This window comes from Myotis myotis, unplaced genomic scaffold (assembly GCF_014108235.1).
Source record: "Myotis myotis isolate mMyoMyo1 unplaced genomic scaffold, mMyoMyo1.p scaffold_m19_p_3, whole genome shotgun sequence".
NCBI classification, from domain to species: domain Eukaryota; kingdom Metazoa; phylum Chordata; class Mammalia; order Chiroptera; family Vespertilionidae; genus Myotis; species Myotis myotis.
Window position 1 is genome coordinate 39,842,807 of NW_023416335.1, and position 15,108 is coordinate 39,857,914.

Here is a 15,108-nt window from a genome sequence, read left to right on the forward strand (position 1 = left end):
CCATTCTTTCAGGAATTTACCTTGTCATGTTCTTTTTAAATAACAGTATCATAATGTTATTTTTTTTGTATTAAACATTTAGATATCTATGGATTTTGACTCTGATAGATGAGAATTTAATTCTCTAGCACATCTCTCTCCCATTTTCCCAAAATACCTATATCATAATCCTTCCTTAGGTCAATATTTATGATTTCTATTATTATGACTTACTAGAGGCCTAGTGCATGAATTCATGCATGGGTGGGGTCTGGCCATCCCGACCCCGATCGGGGCCCAATCAGGACCAGGCCAGCAGAGGGGGAGGGGCTACAGGGGGGTTGGCTGGCTGCCCCGCCCTTGATCAAGGTGGAAGAGACCAATTGGGAGCAGGGCTGGCAAGGGGAGGGGCCATGAGAGGTTGGCTAGCTGGTCTCACCCCTGATCTGACCAGTTCGCTGGCTGCAGTGGGTGCCATAGTGACTGGTCATTCCGGTTGTTACAGCGTTCCAGTCGTTGGCTTTATATATATATATATATATATATATATATATATATATATATATATAATTATTATGCACAAGGGAGCCACTTTGGCCATTATTATAATTTTTTGCATGCACATATTTTTGTCTCCCTGTAGTTAATAAACCCTTATTTTATTTCTTGTTTGCTGAGTTGACTCTGTCTATACTGCTAATTTTTCTTTAAACTCACCACAAGAATAGTAAAACTCTGTTGGTAAACACCATTGCTTTTCCTTTGGGAGTCCTCCATCTTGGAGTTTTTGTTTTCCTGCTGTAGTATGGGAGAGTTGCACTTGGATCCACTCAGAAGTTCTCATCTAGGACTTTTCATTACCATGCTGGTGAATTCCTTTTGCCTCTCTCCTATCAAAGTTTGTTCCAGGGGTCCCATGCCTTTTCTCTCAGTGCACTCCCTTGCTTTTGTGGACCATATTCCTTCTTCCTTTGGAGTTTCCTAAGAAGGGTACACAAGAAGTAAAAATTATGAGACTGAATTTAGGAAAATAATTTTGCTCTCCTTTACACTTTTTTTTCTAAGTTGGCTGAGTATGGAATTCTATAGTAGAAATCAGTTCCTCCAGGGTTTGAATGCACGGATTCATTGTGTTCTAGCTTTCAGTGTTGTGAAGAAATCCAATACCGTAATGATTCCTAACATTTTGTATATGACTTATTTTTTCTCTGTTAGCTTTTAGATTTTTACAAAGCACACCTAGTGTTCTGAAATTTCTGGTAGGGTGGCTTGTTCAGGTTTAATTTTCTTCATGTTTTGGGTACTTAAGGACTTGTTTCAATCTACAAACCACTGTCCCTCAGTTCTAGAATTTCTTTTTTATACCCTCTGCTATATTTCCTCTTTCCCTCCATCATTCTTGATGGGCATATGTTGGATTACCACTTAGGAATGCATTCAGACTATCCACAAGTAAGAATATAAAAATCAGGATTTTTCACACATTACAAGAAGTGTGGATATAGGCTCAGAGTTGACCACAGCCATAGATCTGTAAGATTCTCAGACTTTTCTTCATCTGTGTCAACCTATTAAGAAAAGATGACTGCGAGTATCATATCTGCTTTCCATGCTTGAAAATGAGGAGGGAATTGGGTGAAGGGCCATGCAGGCCAATTTGTTTCCTTTAATCTGAAAAGTCAAATATTGTATAGATGGCCCCATACAGCCAACCTCCATAATAGTGCCATAGGGTCTCCACTAGCCCAACCACTGGCCAAAGCCACAAGATTACCAGTGTTGATGAAGACCAATCAGGACTCCTCTTGTGGTGGTTGGATTGAAATTGTGTATTTGAGTGGAGCCTGTCAATGCTGAGCTCCACTGTAATGTGAGGACCCAGCTGTTTTTGTTTGGAGATGCCCAGCAACCAATCCCTGTTTCTCTAATGCTGAAGGATATGGGCTCACTCCAGGAATCTCAAGAGAAGGAAGAATGTGACAGGATGAAACTGGAGAGCTGAGCAAGAGCAAGATCATGTAGGATCTTGTGCTAGAAGACTATGGGAATGCAAAAATGTGCAGTGCACAATTTCTATCCTCAGGGAGATTACAGTCCAACTGGAAGAATATGCATTGAAGAAATCTTGATAAAATGCAGTGTTAAAACACCAGAGTCCATATTCCTAGTTGCTGTTGTTAATTTTCCATATAATAGTCTTAAAAGAAAAGAAAATGTTCTCAGGCCTCATTGTCACCAAAACAATAGGCACAACTGTCAAAGGCCAACTGGAGGTGATTAAGGATTCTTCTATGGTCCATTGCTCTGGGACAAAATGATGTGCAAGTGTTCAGGCCAATTCCTAGTGCTTGTAGTTGACCTGAAACCTGCAAGACTTAATTCCAAGTGTTGAATGGATCTTTTTTTTTCCCCCACAGCTCTCCCTTTTATCCCATAAGAGAATTGGTTCAAGCTCCTGACTCCTTACAGGGGCTGTCTATTTCAGATACATTTCAAACACCAGAGCTGCCATATCAGTCCCAGAGAGGTGCCTCCAGACTCCATTTCACCTGAGAGAAAAGTAAACTATTATTTTTAGGTCACAGTTATTTATGCTTTTCATCATATACTACTTAATCTCATCCTATGGGATACAACATATAAGTAAAGTAATTGCTTAGCTGATGAATACTGAGCATTTTATATATTTGAGTAGATAGAAGCAAATTAATTAAAAATGTCTGCAAATAAGAGACAAGAAAACTTTACTATATCAGTAAGTAGTATTACTTACTACTATATCATTTGTTTAGTAATACAATTCTATATTTAAATAAATATGGAAGTGAGAACTCAGTGAATATTTAAATAAATGAATGCCCAACTGTAGCAGTGCTGAATCATTGCCAGGGTCAAGCAGAGGTTTCACTTTAGTACCACTTTAATATAGATTTGGTTATTCAACATCTAAGTTTGGTTATTCAACATTACATATATATATATATATATATATATATATATATATATATATATATAATGAATACATATGCATCTATAATATATCCCTTACTTTTAGTTAACATTTAATATATATTTTAAAAATGAATATATTTTAAGGTGAAATTTATCATGGAAGGTATTCTTGGTGGAAAACAATAACAAACAAAAGCTAAGGAATAAAAATATCTGATCAGCTTTGTAGTTTAGAGCCTTATAATTTATATTCTGGGTAAAATGGGGGGATGCACTGAAAGGTTTAATAGAATAGAGACATGACCAGCTCTATACTTCAGATAGATGAGTTCGATGGCCATGTCAGGGATGGGTTTAAAGGAGACCAGAGAACCAGAGGAAATACATTCTATGGAAGTTTCTATAAGGACAAGAGAAGGCGTGGGTCTGAGAAATATTTGAAGAACAATCCACAAGACTTAGTGACTGATTTTAGGATCAGGGTGAAGAATAGAAAGGTGTCAAGATTCCTGGGCAACTGGATGGCTTTTAGGACCACTCACTGAGACAAGGAATAGAGGGAGAGCTTGGGGTGATGGGGTGATGAGCTAAATTTTACACATGATGCTCATGGGATATTCAGGAGGGGATACTGAGCACACAGATAGAGAGATAAATGTAAAGTTTTCTTTAGAAATTTATCTATAAACATATAGATAAATATTGCCACATATGTCTGCATACACACACACACTCATAGCTACATGTAACTATATATTTATATGTTAAGATGCAGTTTATCTTATACCTATATATAAATAATTTTATCAGTAAGAATCATTTATTTAACCTTATATGAAAATTGAGTCCCTGTTTAAGTATCAAATTCATACATATAAAATAGAAATAACTATATATCTACCTGAAGCTTTATCTGTGTGTAAATATTTCATAGCCATAACACACACATATTGATATTCTAAAATTTAACAATTTTACATCATATTATGAAGTGCTTGAATTCAAAATTCTGCAAAACTCTTAGATTAAATACAAATATAAAGTATGAGAAGTTCATGCAATAATAGGGAAGGAGAGAAGGGAGGTCGACTTTATCAATACAGTGACTCAGTTGGGTAACATGAGAATGCTGACAGGATAAAAGCTTTAATCCCATACATCAAAACACAGTGACTCCAGGAGTCTACAACCTTGACCTGGAGTAAAACTGAGAAGAAAGTTTTGGTTGCCAGACTGTGCAAATTATTTTTAAAAAGCAAGGGATTTTCAAAAATAAATGCTTTCTTTGACAAGCCCATTTTCTGCACCAGATATAGGGTCCAAGTTACTACCAAGAAAAACAGCCTTGCTTTAAAACCTGTTATTTTTTGGGTATTCTACTTATCAACAGCATGAAAAAGGAAGATTATGTTGTATCCCCACCTTGTGGCTCTAATATGTAACATTAGACATAAAAAGCTAATTCTCCCATTGGAAATATGTATCTTTTTCATTGACTTAACCTACAATTTGTTAACCAAATCACTCACTTTCTACTGGAACTCTCACCTGGCATGCACTACCACACACACGCCACATACTAACAGACTTAATTATTGTTGATCACCTCACTTCTCTGTGGCTTTTCCAGTTTTCATTGGGCCAAGATTCAGACTTTAACCAGATTGCAATTTGGAATATAAAATCCAAAAGCATCCCTTAAATAACTCTCTTCTCCTCCACAAGTTTATTTTTTTTTCCATTTTCCCTCCAAACTCCCCCAGAAATGTACCTCCCTTTGGTGAAAGCTTAATATTTAACCAATCAATTTTTGAGTATTTCTAATTTTCACCTGAAAAACTGAATCTTTGACTTACATAAAATGTCTCGGTGGGTAGCCATGTGCATGACTACAACTCTTTAACATTTACCAGCTTCTGTGCAAATCAGGGAACCCTCAGTCTCAAACCTTATCCTCCCTGAGCTTCATACCATTGCCAGGGTAATGGTGAAAACAACGTGGGTATCAGGCACCATCTGGCAGACAAATCATGAAGTCTGTAGTCACATCTACCCTGCTCGGGGATCGATGTACTAAATAGAAATGAATGTAGCATGAGTTCTTCTTTGAGAGAAACATCAGCGATGTTGACATGCATTTCATTCATGATACCTGAGAATGTGCAGGCCATTTTGGATAGAATTATTCATGGTACCTTCTGAGATCAGCAAGGGCAGAGCTATCTGTAGCTCATGAAACTGGAATCTTAAAGCAATAGCAGCGACGTGCCTTGGATTGTGTGGGAAGTTGGAAGGCTCAGGAACCGGGAAGGCAATAATTAATAAATTTTGTATTTAAAGAAGAAAAGAGAAATCGTGGTTCTGTCATACAAACTATGGGTGATAAAGCTCAAAGGGGAAACTCTTCCTGGATGACAGCTAGGAATCTCTATCAGGGAGCGAAGATGCTGAGATTATCATATTTATCAAAAGAGGCCAAGGATTAAAACTACCATGAAACACTGATCTAAAGAACAGGGAACCCTCTGCCTAGTTAAGACTCCCCATTTTAAACCTCCACTAGATCAAATATGGTATATTAGAACATGGATTGGTACCCGGGCCAGAGAGAATAATCAGGCCATAAATATGATCCTTTAATCATATTTCCAAATTTCACAAGAAATCATTTAGTGTTTACATTTTTCCTCTGTGTTATGACACATGCTATTGCATTCATTCTCTATGAGCAAAGCTGTTGTAAAAGTTATTTTTAAAAATATATTCCATTTCTTTTCTCCATGAAGGTAATAAATTCTTAGTAAAAACAAATAAAAGCACACATGGATGAAGAGAAAAGTGAAGGTCTTTTATGGAGAGTGAATATTAGACATGGATTGAGGGTCATGGCTTGAAACCACAGGTGCTTCACATCTGCTGGGTCCAATTTGTGGCGGCTCCAGCAAAAAGCCTGTTTTCAAGTATTTGACTTCTGCGGTCATCATAGGGCCTGCCACTAGGGGGCAGACAAGTCTGGTTTTGTCATTGAGCCTTCTGCAAGTGGAATTGAGGCTTCAAATTGTTTTTGCAGAACTGACAAGGAAGCAAAACAACAAGCCTTGTCGATTTATTAAATTTAAAAATAAAAAACAACAACAAAGGAAAACTGGGCTATGTAGTTTTGCTCAATTCAATTAGAAACACTGAGGGCTATACATTTTTACGTGTATGCATATGAGCAGAACACCCCAGTGAAATAGTGCCTCAGGGTGAAGATCCCAGGATAAAATAAGTGAGATACAAGAGCCAGGCAGCAGGGCACTGCACCATGCACAAAGGCCTTCTGTCTGAAGCCAGTGTGGCTGGAGGTGGGTGTCTCAAGGGAGAGTGGCCACATGATGTTGGAGAGGTAGGCTAGGTCATGCCAATGTAATCCAGTGTGAATAGCAGTCCTCGAGAAGTGCAGGTATTCCCCTTTCCTGCTGTATGAGACCCTTCTGATGTCAACAGTCTCCTCTGGGAAAGGACAGGATGAGATTGATACAGACAGGAGGCACCATCATGGCCCCTGTGGAGTGAGCGCATATGGGATGGCTTAATAAGCGGAACTTAGCCCAGGGCCAATTCTCAGTGTGTCTATGGATCACACCGTGGTAATTAACTGAGCCCCCAAATATATAATTGGAGTGGATACAGAGAGGGCCAAAGAACAAGCACAGACTAAGTTATACCTTGCAAATGCTAGGAATAAGAAAGCTGGTGTGACTATGCTAATGCCAGACAAAGCAGACTTCGAGACAAAGAGTAATGCCTGAGGTCTGCTGGGACATGTCATGATAATGAAGGAGGCATTTCATCAGAGGGCACAACAGTCATGAATGTACATGCTTTAATAAGACAGCTTCAGAATACACAAAGCAAAAATGGACAGAACTAAAAGCAGAATAGAGAACCTGTAATAAAAATTCAAGACTCGACACCCCTGTCTCTGAAAATGGAAGAACCAGACCCACAAAATTCTATGGAAGGATATTCAAATTTTTCAAGAGAATATAAAATGTTCACCAAAATAGACTATATGTTGGTCCATTAAATAAATTTCAAAACATTACAGAGAACCTTCTCTGACCACAATACAGTTAAATTAAAAATAAATGACAGTAACATATATAAAAAAGCACCAAATATTTGGAATTCATTGGCTAAAGAAGAAATTTCAAGGAAAATTGAAACATATTTCAAACTAAATTAATAATAAAAATACAGTATATCAAAAGTTGAAGGATGCAGCTAAGGTAGTGATAAGTAAGAAATGCTGATATTTGAAAAGGGTATAAATTTAAAGTCAGTGATCGAAATGTACCTTATAAAGCTAGAAATAAAATAGCATCTTTAACTTCAAGTATTAAAAATAAAATAGTCAGATAGGAGCAGAAACCATTACATAGAGAAAATTAAGAGCAGAATATGGTTTTTAAAAGATCAATAAAATTTAGGAATAGTACTAATCAAGGAAAAAAGAAAACAAAAATTACAAATATCAAGAGTGAAAGAGCATATCTCTACAGATTTTACATTAATTAAATGTAAATATTTAGAAATAAATAAAAAGATAGAAAAGGAATAGTATGAATAACTTTATGCCAATAAATTTAGAAACTCAGAGGAAAAAATAAAACCCCCCAAACGATACAAAAGATATAGAAAATGTTATTAAGAAGAATGAATTTGCAAAAAAAAAAAGATTAAATTTGCATCAAAAACTTTTCCACGAAGAAAAACTTCAAGTCCAGATAATTTCACTGAGTTATAGCAAACATTTCTATTAAACATATAACATGAAATTATGCCAACCTTCCACAAACTCTTTCAGAAAATAGAAGAGGAAGGAGCACGTCCTAACTCATTTTATGAGGCTGCTATCCCCCAGATATCAAAACCTAAAGTTTAAAAAAAAAAAAAGATTTTTACAGGAAAAGAAAAATTACAGTCCAATATCCCTCAAGAACATACAAGTTAAAATCTTCAAAGAATATTAGCAAATTGAATCCAACATACAAAAAAGGAATAGTTAATCTTAGTTTATCTGAATTTCAATTTTAACTGCCATCCTGTATTTTTACTTGATACATCTGGTAAACCCATGAGTGCAGGATACCTGGAGACATCCTAATGCTAACATTCCTTAGGCTGTTGGAATGTATGGGTTGGATGCTCAGGAGAGAGATCTGGCCTGAAAACCAAGGCAGGGCAGTAACAGTAATTTTTTTTTTTATTTTTCTAGATAATTATTCCACAAAGTAGGCATCACCATTTATTTTCAAACTATTTGTGACGTAGGCATTAGTGTGTCCCAGGAGATATCAGTTTGAATATCAATTTAAGTCAAAAGGGACACCTGTGCTCCCTTCATAGCACTGAAGGTCACCCTCCAGCTATCTTCCTATTACCAACCAATTTCATCAAAACACAGCACACACACATCCTGAAGCAAACACTGACAGCACATTATTTGTGTCAAATGAGCTTCTGAAATTACAGGACCAAGTTAGAAAAGCATACTGATTAATCTTAGAAAAGTTTCCCAAAATGAACCCTAAAACAACATCTTTAAAATTTAAGTAGAATATATTTCCTGACTACCCTAGACAATAGAATTTACTAGAAAGTGTTAGGTTAGGTGGCTCAGAAGGCGGCGTAGGAAATAAAGAATTGAGCGAATCAGAAAAGAAAGAAAAGGAAAAGGTTTTATTCTGCGTCCCAGGGCGGACCCACGAACCCCAAAGACAGGGCACGTGAATCCTCGCCAAGAGGGAGGGGGGCGCTTTTTTTGTACTGCGGTTGGGTGAGGGGCGGGGACATGAGCTGAGGCGTTCAGCTGAGAAAGTTCCCGCTGCGGGGGGTCAGCAGGGTATTCAGGAAGGAGTCAGTATCTGTGTGGGGGTCCTGTTGATTCAGGGAGAAGCCAGTATCTGTGTCTGGCACATTGATCTGTTTGAAATTCCAGGGAGGGTCCATTATCTCATCACACATCTGCATGTATCCGATCCTGGGCTCTCTCCGACCTAACAGAAAGTAAGTAAACATTTTCGAGGAGCAGATATTTTTAAAACCCAAAATAATGGGAGATATTTTGGTTTTTAAAAATGCTAATATCAATTGAAAATTATGATTTAATAGTTATCCTATTACTTGATTATGGAATCATTAAAAAAATTAATGATTTTATCCTAATGTTACTGAAGGCAAGAATCAGGACAATTTTTCAGAGTAGTAGGGTATCATTTGGGGGAGAAAATTGTACAAAGGTCATGGCCAATTTTTTCTTGGCTTGCCAGATTTGTTTTTGCATTCCTGCTGCCTTCAGGGCGAGTCCTGTCTGGTTACTTCTGCATTCCCAGAGCCAACAGAAGTGCTCAGGGTGCCTTTGTGTGAGCCTCCTTTCCACTGCTTTCTGTCCCACCTGCCAATACAAGACCTTCTGCCTCTGCAAAGTCTCTTCGGATTGTTTCTGGGCGTTACGAGAGAGGGCCTTGCCCGTGCTCTGAAACAAGCTCTGTTCACTACTGCCCTGTTGCTCTGGCTTTGTTCTCTAGCATCTGTGCTTTTTTTGAGTCCTTTTGGCTTCCATGAATGAGAACAGCTCTGTGCCGACCACTGAGGAGCTCCTTTCACCACAGTCCTCAGCCTCCCTCCAGGGTCTGCGGCCTCTGAGCTATCAGAGTGCACCAGGTTGTCTGAATTCCACTGTTCTCTGTACTAGTAGAAGTGGGGTGACAGATACTCTCCCTGTTTTGCATAATTATCTTTCTTCATACCAAAGCAATATTGTTTGTACCCACTGACTTACAGAGATTTTAGTAAAATACTTCGCTTGCTCTCCATCATCTTCATCTCCTGTAGACACTATAGTCAGTGCTAAGAGGCAACGGTGACATCTGCTGGCAAAGGGAAACATTTTCATCCACAGCTAATATTTTCCAGAGTTTATGAAATTCTTTGTGGTCAAGTCAATACAGTACTAAGCAATAACGGGTCTAATTGCTGATGGGCCAGAATTATTTTATTTTAAAGTGTTGTACTGTGTATTTTCACTGCAAAGCTTGTGATATTTACTATTTGAATCACTATATGAGATTCAGACCAAAATGGGTGAGCTGGTGAGGAAACCCCACATTTCTAGGATTTTTAAAAATTCAAAAATATTAATTTATCAGTTGTTTTAGTATTGTGTAGAACAAGTTTCAATCTCCAGCTCTATAAAGGCACAAAATAGCCCTGGCCGGGTGGCTCAGATAATTGGAACATTGTCCCATACATCAAAAGGGTTGGGGTTTGATCCCCAGGTGGGGCACATATGGGAGGCAACTGATTGATGTTTCTCTCTCACATGGATGTCTCTCAAAAATCAATTAAAAAATCATACGCTTGGGTGAAGATTAAAAAAAAAAAGACAAACAACAAACCATATTACACTCAACCATAGTAAAGTAGAATTATAATTAAATATGTGAACTCTAGAGCTACAGAGCCTAGGTCTGAACCCCAACTCTGCCAGTTAACAGCTATAACCCTGGATAAGTAACTGAATTTCTTTGTGTGCATGACTCAATCAATTTTCTTATCTATGAAGTGGGAATGAAGATAATAATATCTACCTCATGGGATTGTCATGAGTATTAAAAGAATGAATATGTACAAGTGTTTAGCATGGTTCCTGAAATATGGTAATCACTGTGTGAATTTTAAGTATTATTATTCTTTTTAAATAATGTTATGAAATGTTTCATATTAATTCTAAATTGTTATCTGGAGAAAGGTTGGGAGTGAAATAAATAAAACAAAGAATTTCAGAAATGTCATCTATTTCATCATAATCAACATGAAAGCAAAATGAACCTTCCAGGCAATCCTAAAGTTTACAGACCTTGAAAATTTAAAACTCGAAATTTTTTGCTTTATAAAAATTTTTACAAATTGTTTTATTTTCTCTAGCCATTGAATATACTAGAAAAAAATCAAGAGAAAAAATAGTTTTTTTGCATTAAGATAGAGTTCTCTTTCACTGAGAATTCCAAATGAATGGTTTGTTTTTATCTTTTTTTTAAAAAAAATATATTTTATTGATTTTTTTACAGAGAGGGAGAGAGATAGAGAGCTAGAAACATCGATGAGAGAGAAACATCGATCAGCTGCCTCCTGCACATCTCCTACTGGGGATATGCCCGCAACCCACGTACATGCCCTTGACCGGAATTGAACCTGGGACCCTTCAGTCCGCAGGCCGACGCTCTATCCACTGAGCCAAACCGGTTTCAGCGGTTTGTTTTTATCTTAAAAATAGCTTTAGCCTGGCCAATGTGGCTCAGTTGTTGAATGTCGACCCAAGAACCAGAAGATCATGATTTGCTTCCCCATCAGGACACATGCCCAGGTTTCAGGCTCGAACCCCAGTAGGGGGCGTGCAGAAGGCAACTGGTACTCATCATTGATGTTTCTATCTCTCTCTCCCTCTCCTTTTCTCTCTCTGAAATACATAAAAACATATATTTAAAGAAATAGCTTATACTTTAAGTATTAACAGATATTAAATTCCAAATTAAATAACATCTTAAATATAAGCAGACCCTCAAGACCAGGATATTAAATGGGATCATTTGAATCAGATTAATAAATTAGCAGAATTCCACAACTTCAAGTGTTTCATGGAGTAATTCAGGTCAGTTTCAGAATTATATTAAAAAACAAACTAGAATGTGTTCCAATATTATACTTGAACAGCAATTAACTGATAAACTGAGGTAAATCCAATTTTTACAATATTTGGATGAAAGCATGGAAATGAAGTACTTAATGTTCTACTGTATTTTGCTTTAAATATGAAACCATTTGATCCATTTGTAAATACTTTCATGGTAAATGTAGAAATGTGTGGGGCTTGTTGGTAATGTAATTAAACTCACATTCAAACAGGAAAATGGAAAGAGCTATCTACATGACAGCAAGCCCTGCATCCAGCACTCCAGCAGCCGCTGCTTCATCCAAGATACCTCTCTTGGTATTTTCAGCATATTCAATGGCCAATAAATATAGAACAATTTGAAAAATTCTTTAAAAAGCAAACAAAAATATCCCTGGAAGAGATGCTCCACTGAGCACAGGCTGTCAATTTGCTTGCACATTCAGGCCAGCCAGGAAGATGCTAGAAGAGTGATGGGTCTCATAGACTATTCGATGATGCAAAAGGTGACTCAAAAGAGAAAAGACTAAAAATATAACAAACACTCAAAGTTGCATACATTAGATATTACATGTAATATATAGTACATACATGATATATAAACACATATACAGGGTGTGGGCAAAACACAGTTTATTCTTGTATCGTTTTTCCATATGAACAGCTGTAAATTTGCTTTGCCCACTTCTATATAGAGAGTATTTTACATATATGTGTGTATATAAATGTACATACATATATATCACAACTAAATCACCACAACCTTGAAAACCTAGATAAAAAAATTAAATTTTTAGCCCTGGCCAGGTGGCTCAGTTGGTTGGAGCATCATCCCATACACCAAAAGATTTCAGGTTCGATTCCCAGTCAGGGCATATACCTAGGTTGCGGGTTTGATCCCCAATTGGGTTGCATACAGGAGGCAACCAATTGATGTTTCTTTCACACATCCATGTTTCTCTCTTTCTCTCTCCCCCCCCTTCCTCTCTCTCTAAAATCAATAAACATATCTTTGGGTGAACATTAAAAAAATAAAATAAATTTCTAGCAAAAATGATTTTTTTTAAATTGGCAGAAGAAATAGAAAATGAAAATGGGCTAAAAATCATTTTAATTATTGACATTGTAATAACCAAAGCACAAGGCCAAAACATTTGTGCAGATGCACCTCACCAAGCTTTCACAAATCAGACCATCTTCGCTGTCATTTGCAAATAGAAGTCAAAGAAGTCATGTTATTGAGTTTTGTTTGTTTGTTTTTACTGTTTCATGCAACCGTCTTTCAATCTCTACTCATAATAACAAACAGTATAAATTTTAACTCATATTGAAGGATTATCCCCATTTCCTCTACAACTGGTCTCTTAAAGTTTAACTGATACATTCAGATCTGAGGGTCTGACAGCAGCCTGGGCTTATGTATTCTTAATTCAGAACTGGTGCATTTGAAGGAGTAAGTCCTTAGCCACTCCCTGAGTTAGAGCTGCTGACCAACCCAATCAAAGCCAAGACATGAGATCATAACTTTCTGTATCTATTAGGTTTTATTCAGGCACATTATTGATCTGCGGGCAAACATGCAAAGAAGGTTCTTAGCAGGAGTGTCTTATGAAATCCTAATTATTTCAATAACCTGCCCTTATGTATTGTTCCAGCTCAGCCTAATTTTCACAATTGTCCAGCAGCAAGAATCACCGGCCAACCTTGGAACTGCGGGCCAACTTCTCGCTAATTCATAGATGGTTCAATATACACCATTTTCAAAGGGTCTTGGATATAAAACACATTGACTAAACTTACTTACAGCTGTGGCCCCCAAAAATGTGTGCTAATATTGTCTAAATCAGGCAATTTTCTTATTATAGAATTGTCCTTGACCCTAATTCATCAATATATGTAGCATAATGCTGTGCTATTACTCTCCATTGAAATGCTTTTAAGTTATAAAATGAATTTATTCCTTTATTTCACAATTGTTTATATGGCAAACTATAGACTAGACAGAGTTCAACTTGCCAGGAGAAAACAAGACAGAAAAGGTCCTTGTTCTTATGGAATTTGCAGTCTAATGTAAGAAGACAAACAAGTAAAAAAAAAACCACAGTTTCGTATCATAAATAAAAGGAAGTAAAGAAACAGAGTGATGAGAGAGTGATTTAATAGGCCTGAGAGGAAGTTAGATTGAGTGATTTGGGAAGACTTCTTGGAGGAGGTGGCATTTGAACCAAAATTGAATGTTGAATAATTGGAGTCATGGGAAGGTAAGGCAAACAATCAAGAAGCCTACAGCCCTAAGTTTGAAATGAACTTGTTGTGTTCCAGAAACATCAACAAGGCCACAATGCCTGGAAACAGTGAATGAAGAAAAGAATTATATGAAAGAATGCAGAAAGGTAGACGAAAATCCAGTCACATAGGGCCTTGTGAATCAAGATAAGGAGTTCTGTGAAAAACTGAGTCTATTTTGTGTTTTCATGCTAAATGAGTTTAAAGCAATTTATTATTACTTATAAATTATTACAAAAAAGAAATGCATCTTAGATTTATTCATAGGTTTAAGAGAATCTGTATAGGTCTCTTACATTTATTTGTTTCATTTGAGCTAGATTGGGGAGGTCAGAGCAAAATAATTGTCATAAGGGTAAAATTCAATTTCCCATGACAAACTTAGTTAATAACTTTAGTTGAACAAATGTGTGTTTTTTAAAACAAAACAATCTTACATATGATAACTTATAATAGATATTTTTAGTCTCAAGGATACATGTCAACAGTCCTGGAAATTTTAAGAGCCTCTTCAAGTTTACAGGAAACCTCTTTGGCCTCCATAGCAAATAGACAAATGGAAACTCACCTATATTGACAAAAGAATAAGCAGAGATTTCACTTGAATTAGTGGGATTTATATGCATGCAAACTAACTACATTTACCTGACAACAAATAATGCTGTGATGCTAGTTCGGCAGTTTAACTTCTCAAACACCCACATCAGCAGTCTTCCATTCTTTCAAGTTTTTTATTATTATTACTAGAGGCCCGGTGCACAAAAATTTGTGCACTCGGGGGGGAGGAGGGGTCCCTCAGCCCGGCCTGTGCCTTCTCCCAGTCTGGGACCCCTCGGGAGATAACGACCTGCTGGCTTAGGCCTGCTCCCGGGTGGCAGAGGGCAGGCCCAATCCCTAGGTGCAGCCCCTGGTCGGGCTCAGAGCAGGGCCGATTGGGGAGTTGGGGTGCTGCCCCCTGTCATGCACAGAGCAGGGCGGATCGGGAGGTTGTGATGCCACCCTCAGTCACACTCAGGGTAGGGCCGACTGGGGGTTGGGGCACCGCCCCCTGTCACACTCAAGGCAGGGTTGATGAGGAGGTTGGGGCACCACCCCCTGTCACGCACAGGCAGGGCCAATCAGGGGGTTGGGGCACCGCCCTCTGTCACACACAGAGCAGGGCGGATCAGGGG

The 15,108-nt window shown here is 37.6% G+C and overlaps 1 long non-coding RNA gene across 1 annotated transcript; it reads right to left on the reverse strand.

The window, feature by feature from the left end:
* Positions 1 to 601: 601 nt before the first annotated feature.
* On the reverse strand, positions 602 to 14,560 carry LOC118651545. The gene is made up of 3 exons (XR_004966294.1): positions 14,415 to 14,560; positions 9,761 to 9,907; positions 602 to 960 (listed from the first exon to the last, which is right to left on the reverse strand). It is a non-coding gene; the product is annotated as an uncharacterized LOC118651545 (long non-coding RNA).
* Between the last annotated feature and the right edge of the window lie 548 nt (positions 14,561 to 15,108).